Below are 9,235 nucleotides of genomic sequence, written 5' to 3'. Positions count from 1 at the left end.
TTATTATTTTTTTAAGATTTATTTACTTATGAGAGAGAGAGAGAAAGAATGAAAGTGTGTGGGGGGGGAGGGTCAGGAGAGGGAGAGAGAGAATCTCAAGCAGTCTCCCTGCTCAGTGCAGAGCCTGACATGGGACTCAATCCCAGGACCCTGAGATCATGACCTGAGCTGAAATCAAGAGTCAGACACTTAACCAAATGAGCCACCCAGGTTCCCCAAATATGTCTTATTATTAGCATCATGAAAGTTTTCACAAGTCATACCATATCCAGTGAAGATTACTGACTGATTAATTGCATGTAAAAACTTCTTTCCCTACAGAGGCACAATAGGACCCACACTATGATTGATAATATCTGTTATAATTTACCCATAGTGCAAATTATGATTATGAAAGAAATTTCATCGACTCTTAAATCTTGTATTGTTAAAGTGATTTTTGATTACTTCAAAGTGGCTTTTGCAGACTCAAAAGATTATTCAGAGGTCAACCTTGGTTTTAAAATTTATATTTTCTTTATAAAGAAGCTATATCTTGCTTTAGATTTTAAGCTTAGTTTATAAATATTGTTATTTTGTTTTGTTTGTAAGTCTAGTAATTGTAAACAATCACTTTTAAGAAAATTTTGATTAATATGTTATTGCCTTTATAAACTTGGAAAGTTAAATGCCTTTACATATTTCACATTATAATTATAAACTTTAAAATATTAAGTTTATTCTTTATGTACCTAAGGAATTATCTAAGAGATAAATCTTCTAATTCATTCCAATTAATTTAGGAATGTCTCCACAAGGCAAATTTTTTAGGGTTTCTTTCTTAGCTGATACTGCTTATCAACCAGAGATCTAATCCAGAGATATATCCTGAAGATGATCAGAACCAGGGTGATTTTGTTTGTTTTGCATTCTTCTGACTGCTTCTTATAGCCATTTACCACTGAGCACATTGATCAGATAGCACAAAATGGAGGACTTGAAACTTAACATTGCCTAATTTACATGTTAGATTAGAATCTGCAATCCTCAATGAGGTGAGACTATGCCACGGGTTGGATATCACTAATGTATTTTCTCAGTCCATCAATTCTGAGTTCTGTTTATATTTTCTTTCTTATCTGTTGGAACTATAATTTCTACAGATAATAAATATATTAACTAGCATTGGATATTTTTCACTGATATATTTGTGCCTTAAATTCACAACTTTTAAAGTCTTCCTACTGACATAAAGTTAAACATTATGGGAATTAAAAGGCACAAACTTCCAGTTATAAAATAAATAAATCACAAGGATGTAATATACAGCATGGAGAATATAAATAAAAATATTATAACAACTTGTATGATGATAGCTAGATTTATTATGGTGATCAGTTCATAATGTATATAAATACTGAAGGACTGTGTTACTATGTTGTATAACCAAAACTAATGTAATGTTGTATGTCAACTATAATTCAACAAAAAAATATAAATTAAAAACCCATTATGTATTAATGTTGCATAGAATCATCTCATGTATTCATATCATATGCACAAGATTGGGGTGGGGTGAGGTAGGGAGTAGGGGTACAGAAATGAAGTCACTCTCGATTACCAAACACCTCCCACTGATTATTCTTAGATTTGCCTGGTATTTCATCTCATTGTTCTAGGTATATATTGCAAAGAACTTTCTTAAAGTAGTACGAGTTTTCTATCAAGTAGCAGTAGCAACTAGAACATATCCAGAAAAGACACCTCTTGGTCTATTCAGTGAAAGCATCATACTAAAGCCCAGTTTGAAAAAAGAAGACCAAAGAAGACCAGGGAAATCTATTTTACACAAGCCAATTCTCTGGTGACCTGGCTTAAACCAGTGGTGGATTTCAGAGCACCTGGAGTCATGCTTCTCAAACTAAAGTACCTTCTAGATGACACTCATGGAAGCATGATAGTGAGTTTCCACAGGATACTGTAGGTTTCTGTAGGATAACCAAAACACATTTCAGTTCAATGCCAATTTTCCCTGAATATTTGAAGAAAAATGGTTTTTAATGCAATAGTCTGTACAAGTATTTTAATGCATGCTCATATGGAAAGTTAGTAGAATCCCGTTTACTGTGTCAGCCAATCTCACTGATATTTTTTAACAGTGAGTAGTTTTGTGATACCAGGGAATTCCATGGTATAGTTGTATTAGTGTGAACAGGGCCTATTATCATAAACAAAATATACTAATATATATCAGGGATGTACTGTGATGACTTCTTGTTGAAGTTAGAAAGTTAGGAGGATGACATTGAAAATCTTTTTTGAAAATTTTATTTATCACCTAATGAGCTAGATTAATTTTTGCTTTTAACTACTTAAAAAAACAAACAAACACAAAAAACTTCACTCTCAAAAATCCATTCATCTTCCAGCTGCAGTTACTGTAGATCAGATCTTTTGGTTACATGTTGTATTGCTTGTTTCACTTTCTCAGTAAAAGTATCTAATAGTCCAAGGTTTGTGATTCAGTTGCATCCATAATTTCCCATTTATAACACTTTATTTAAAAAAACATGTTAACTTAAAACAATAATTCAGAAATTTAAAATATTAATGATTGAAATATGAGAATGAACCTGCTACATATATAACAATACGGTAAATTTAAAGGAACATTAAATTATTAAGACAACAGCAAAGGAGATACTATTATCATTCCAGTCACAACAGGTGACTTGATGATAAGTGGCAATAAACAATCAAGAAAGAGTAGGTTGTGTTACATGCTTATTTAAAATATAAATACCAAAGATGGAAAATAAGTCAGCCTCCTGAGCAAAAATTGTGTAAATGTATGTCTTTTTGTAGTATGTAAACGGTAATCACGGACAATTTAAATAAAAAAAATCAGAAGATTTTACAGATAAAAAGAGAAAAGTGCTGTTTGTAAAACAAAATAAAATAACAACTTAAAATAGTAAATAAAAAAATTGCTTAAAGTTTATCTCAACGTCAGCTTTAGCACTTCCTAAGGTCAAGTTCTAGACTGGTATGTGAGCTTACTTTCTTAGGTATTTATTATTGTAGTCATTATTAACATATTGTAAAAGCAGTAAAAAATGTTTGGGTCAAAAAGAGGCAGCAAAATGGAAAAAAACCCAAGTCCTTATTAAACAATGCCATTAAATTACAATCTGAATGTGGTGAAAGACCTGCCTATAAATGGTTAAGAGACAATGAGGCTATTTGATTCTTTATTTCACAAGTGAATTGTATCATTAATATGAATTGTCCTATTACTTTTGCCTTCAGTTTATGTGTATCTTTATGATGAAGGCCGTGAAAACGTGACCATTTAAAGAATGATAGATGATAAATTAATATATTAATAGTATATATAAAATATACATAAAGATGATTTACTGATTTTTTTTAAAAAGGTTATTTATTGGGATGCCTGGGTGGCTCAGTCAGTTGAGCGTCTGCCTTTGGCTCATCATGATCGCAGGGTCCTGAGATTGAGCCCCACGTCGGGCTCCCTGCTCGCCGGGAAGCCTGCTTCTCCCTCTGCCTCTGCCTGCCACTCCCCCTGCTTGTGCTCTCTCGTTCTCTCTCTGTCAAATAAATAAATAAAATCTTTAAAAATAAAAAAAGTAAAAAGCTTATTTATTGAGAAAAAATAGAACCAAATTTGTATGAGAAAAGATTGAGAGTGATCACCTACATAGAGGTCATTGTATACCTTTTTTTCTTCACAATGGTCTGGCTATCCTTGTCTCTTGGCATCTTCATATCATTTAAAAAATCGGTTTGTCAAATGCCATAAATAAAAACTGGATTTTTAATTGAGATTTTTTTGATATTATATATAAATTTGGAGAAAATTGATTCTTTACATTTCCGCCTCTACTAATCTATGAAAATCTCTCCAAATATTTATGCATTCTTTAATGTCTCTCAGTAAGATTTTGTAGTTTTGTGTATAGACATATTCTGTATTTTCCTTTCTTTTTACTGTCCATGCTTTAGTCTAGATATGTTCTACGAACTTTTCCATCTTCCAACTGGTCCTCTCTTCAGCAGTGTCTAATCTGTCAAATCTATGTATTGAGTTATTTGTTTTTGATATTTATGGTCTTCTCTAGTTTTAGATTTTCCATGGTTTCCACAGTAATTCTTCATAAATTCTAGTTTTATCCTGATATTAACCATATGCCCCCTGCTTGTCTTTAATGTATTAACCATAGATATTTCAAAGTCCATGCCTGATATCTCTAATATCAGAATCTCCTGTAGGTCTTTCTCTTTTTTACCCTTGATTATGGCAATGCGATATGTCAGAAATGGTGTGGTTTATTGCTGTGTTGGGTAATTTTTGACTGCATGCTGAATATTTTACATGAAAAATTATAGACATGCTTTGAGTCTTTTGAATATGTTGTTTTTCTTCACTGAGGATTTTCTCTTGCCTCTGGCAGAAGTTAGACCAGGAGAAGATTGTTTAAGCCAATCATAGATGAAATTAGGTTTCTGTCACTATGAAGACTTTGTGATTCTCCATTAAATCTTTAGTATAGACTTTCAAGCATCTTAATTGAAAATTTGGGAATCTTACCAGAATCCCTCTCATTGACAGGCTCTTACTACATTTTTTTTTTTTTCTTTCTAGTCCTCTTTCGAAACTGCTAAAAGCTACTCAGTTGCTCATCCATTACTAATGAACTGTCAAATGCTTCCCGGACAAAGGATGTACTAAATGTAAGATTGTGCCTCTGCACTTCTCATCAGAATCTTGGCTATCAGTTTAGGTATCTTAATAGATCCCCCATGTCTTGAAACAGATGTTCTAACATTTGTTATCATCTTCTCATGTTGTTATTGGTGAGAGGATTGGTCTGATGCAAGCTAGTTCTTTATAGCCAGAGTTAAAAGTGGTACTCTTACTTCTTTATTTGAAAACAACAACAACAACAACAAAACAAAGCAAAACAAAACAACAAAAAAACTTCAAGGGGGTATTTATATGAGACATTCAATACAACTAATCAGTGAATCCCAGACACTTGTAGCAATTTCATGTAACAAGAAGATACACATCAAAATTTCCAGGACTGGTTACCTGTGTTACACAATGTTTTAGATGGTACTCTGGGCATTTCTCCTTTGTGATCACAGTAAATTGCTCATCAAGTGGTAAAAACCTTTGGCCATTTTCTTCGATATACTAAATTTTATTGTTTTTAAGATGATACTGATTTTAAGAAGTAACATGATATATATCACAATTTAAGGAAAAAATTCTAACAATCACAAAGTGTCAAAGATTTTAAAATGCTTCTTGATTTCAAAAATACCAATTAATAATATAAAGTATAGTTTCATACATTAAGAAAAATAGTTTTTAAAATTAAACATGGGATCTCAAAAATATTGAAAAAGAAAAAAATTGCCTACTATAAAAATCTAATACGTACTGTGGCTTTTTCTCAATTAAGGTCTTATTTCTGGAGTTGATATGCTTAAAAGCATCATTAATTAAGGGCACCTGGGTGCCATCAGTCAGTTGAGCAGTTGAGCGACCGACTCTTGATTTCAGCTTGAGTCAGGATCTCAGGGTCCTGAGATGGAGCCCTGTATTGGGCTCCACACCCAGCCCAGAGTGAGATTCTCTTTCTCCCTCCCCCACCAACCCCCAACCCACCCACCACCACCCCCCTCTGCTCCTGTGTACGCTCTCTCTCAAAAAAAAGGCATCATTAATTAATGAAATAGATAAGAAATTTTAAAAAATATTTTATGAAAATTAATATAAAATCTGTATGTTTTAAATTAAACACACAAAAGTATATTATGTAATAGGGTACACAAGGTTTTAAACATGACACACCCAGAGTTCTTTTGTGAAGAGTGCAGAATTACTGACTGAGTAATGGGTAAATTTTGCATCATTTTAGGAATTATTTACAATAGTGATTAATATCTATTGAGTGGTGGCTAGTTAAATATTATTATATTCCCTGATGAGTGAAAATTTGTCTGAATGAGTGAGAGGAATGGCTTTATAAGCATGCATATATCATTTTAGTTTCTGATTTTCATTAATTCAACAAGTATTTAGCACCACTGTGCCAAGTAGCATAATGAAACTAACATTACAGGTCTCACTATTCTACCCAGTGCTGAAGGTACATTGATGCATGACTGTTGCTTCAAGGTATGTAACATATAATAGTGGGAAAATCAGGGAGTAACTGTATCATTTCAAAAAATCATATGATAAAGGGTATAATGCAAAAAGAGCAAGATGGTAAAGGTCTATCACATAGAAGATACTCTGGTTCTCCCCTGGAGGGTGAAATACGCTTGGCTTCCAGTGTTCTTAGTCTCTTAAAGGCGCAGAGATATAAGAAAACATGGCCTATGTAATCTAGCTAAATATGGCGAGCTAGAAAGTAGGATTAGAGGGATAATCACAGGCCAGGTTAAGTTTCATAACAATGTCCATGAATTGTGATTTTACCGTGTAGCGGGCTCAGTCGGTTAAGCATCTGCCTTCGGCTCAGGTCATGATCCCAGGGTCCTGGGATTGAGCCCCACATCGGGCTCCCTGCTCGGCAGGAAGCCTGCTTCTCCCTCTCCCGCTCCCCCTGCTTGTGTTCCCTCTCTCACTGTCTCTCTGTCAAATAAATAAATAAATAATCTTAAAAAAAAAAAGATGATCATGAGTATGATCAGATATTGCAGGCATTTTCAAAATCTATTAATAGAATTTGGACCATTTACTGATAGGTCTTTGTTCAAAGGACAGATGAAGTATTCTTTTGTGAAGTAGGTCTTCCCATCTTTCTTATTATCCCATTTAACAGATAAGGAAACAATCTTCAAGAAATTAAATAACTTGGGCATATTCACATATTTATGAAAAGGTGAATCTGGAATTCAGTGGATTATAACTCCAGAACCTGAATCCAGAACCTGTGCTTTAATTGTTACTCAACTGCACACCCTAACCAGCATCATTGACATCATCTGAAATTTTGTTGGAAATACAAAATTTTAGGCTTCACCCAGACCTGCATTTTTACATTTGCAGGTAAATTACATGCATAGAAAAGTTTGAGAAACACTGTATAGGGCTTCTGTATCCAAAACTTTTTTGGGGGGGAAGTCATTCTGGGTTAATAGAATGTCTTCTGTTCCTATGGTCTTTGTTATGATTTTTTCAGTCAAAGTCAGAGATTATAGCCAAACAATATCAGTAAATCTGGATGAAAATTGGAAAATTCAACTTGGATATTTTACTTGCACACTAAAATGGTTGTCATGCTTCTGCTTTATCCTTTTAAGTAGGAGCACCAGAATTGGAGGTTAAATAGCTCAAAGACACATCATGAAAAAATATAGCATTGCTGTGTTTCTGAAGAATAAGTATCACTGGATGTAGAAAGATCTTTTAGGTGGTAATATGGACATGGTGTTACATAACAATGACTGAGAACATAACTCCATTTCCAATTCTCTCTCAATCCTCTGATCAACTAAGATCAAACATTTTGGAGACAATTTCTCTTAGTTTTCTACCAGTGTCTCTTTAAAAAAGAGAGAAATAGCTTTTGACAATAATAGTAGAGTTGATACATGGATAGAGCAAAAACTATGACGGATGTGTGTTAAGTACTAAGCATTAAGACTACTGATGCACAGGATAATCGGTGTTAAAAGCAAAAAACAAACTGAATACACAAGTCAGTGACAAAATTTAGTCTTAAAAAGTTTTAAGCAAGTTTAAGTATTCTTTCCAATGTCTTTATTTCCCTCTGTTTATGGTAGGGTATAGGCTGAATGCCCTTTTAAGAGAGCAAAAAGTTGGGGTCATCATATGACTCACCACTCTTCCTTCCAACCAAGATGACACCTGGCTGGAAGAGGGACACAATGCAGTTGGTTGAGATCAGGACACATATTTCCTTTTGACAGGAGCACAGATTTTTCTCTCTTTGGGAGGATCCCTAAAGACAGCAGCTAGTGACTGCTCAGTCTCACCTCTACCACTTCCCTGACCTTGTCTGTTTAGGAGGAGACTAAGAAATTCAGGGATAAGTCAAAGATATACGATATATTATAGGAAAGATCCTTATAACAGAAAAAGTACTATACAAATATTGATAAGATATATTATTATTATTAAGAGGAGAAAATCATCTTCCCCATATTTAGGCACTAAATAGAATGAGGGGAAAAATTTGGACTCTAACTTAAAATATTTTTTTAATCCAAAGCTTACTTAAATAACAACTAACTCCTATCTTAGAACTGCAGAGATCTATAAATCACTATATTTTTTAATGCTGAGGAAAAGAAAAGATTATCTCTAAGTGCTTCACATCCCAGCAGTGTTTTTAATGAACCAAGCTTGATTTTAATCAATACTTAAGCTATGAGGGTTTTATTTTTTATTTTTTTATTGTGTTGCTTTTAGATTTGTGTGCTTGCAAAGAGATAATAGCAAATGTCATGCTTGGAAGAAGGAACTGACTTTGTTGCTGCAAATCAATAAGAAGCATTGTTCGGCTAAGTATAACAGATAAAAATGAAAACAAATGCCATTTCCCCGATCTTATAAGCAATCGCCATGATGACACATCATCTGCAGGTGGGCACTGGAACCCGTAGCCTCTGAGCCTGGAGCTTTAGGATGTTTGCAGAAATCTTTTCAGGTTAATAGGAGTCGAGTAGAACACATTCCAGAACATTAAACCTGTCTTAAATTGTTAATCTCTTTTATCTGTAGACCATTTTATTGTGTATGAAGTGTTTTACCTCACATTACGTTGTTTAAATCTCACAACAATCCTGACAAGCTGGTAAAGTGGGGTTTATTATACTCATCCCACTAATGGAAAATTGGAGACTCAAAGATACTAAGTAATTAGCCAAAGGTCATACAAACTGGTAAGTAGCAGAGCACAATGGGTACATAATTCATGTGGAATGTGAGGAGAGAGAATTTATCCTTAAATTTCCTAGCCAAAATGTTCTCAAAGGTTATGTTGAAGAAGAGGGGCTAAGAATAGTTGGAGTCAGTTTCAAATATAAAACTAATTAGATGCAAATTAAATTTGAAAAAAGTCAATCAAATCATTATTAATTTATTCAACTAAGATTTATTGCGTGCTGACTACATGCTAGACACAGTTCCAGCAATGAGAATAGTGCAAAAACCAAGAGAACAGCAATCCCTGAGCTTGAGAAAGTTAGT

The sequence above is a fragment of the Callorhinus ursinus genome, unplaced genomic scaffold, assembly GCF_003265705.2.
Source record: "Callorhinus ursinus isolate GAN/ISIS: 27379988/994484 unplaced genomic scaffold, GSC_fseal_2.0 scaffold14, whole genome shotgun sequence".
Taxonomy (NCBI): domain Eukaryota; kingdom Metazoa; phylum Chordata; class Mammalia; order Carnivora; family Otariidae; genus Callorhinus; species Callorhinus ursinus.
This window is presented reverse-complemented; position numbering follows the sequence as displayed.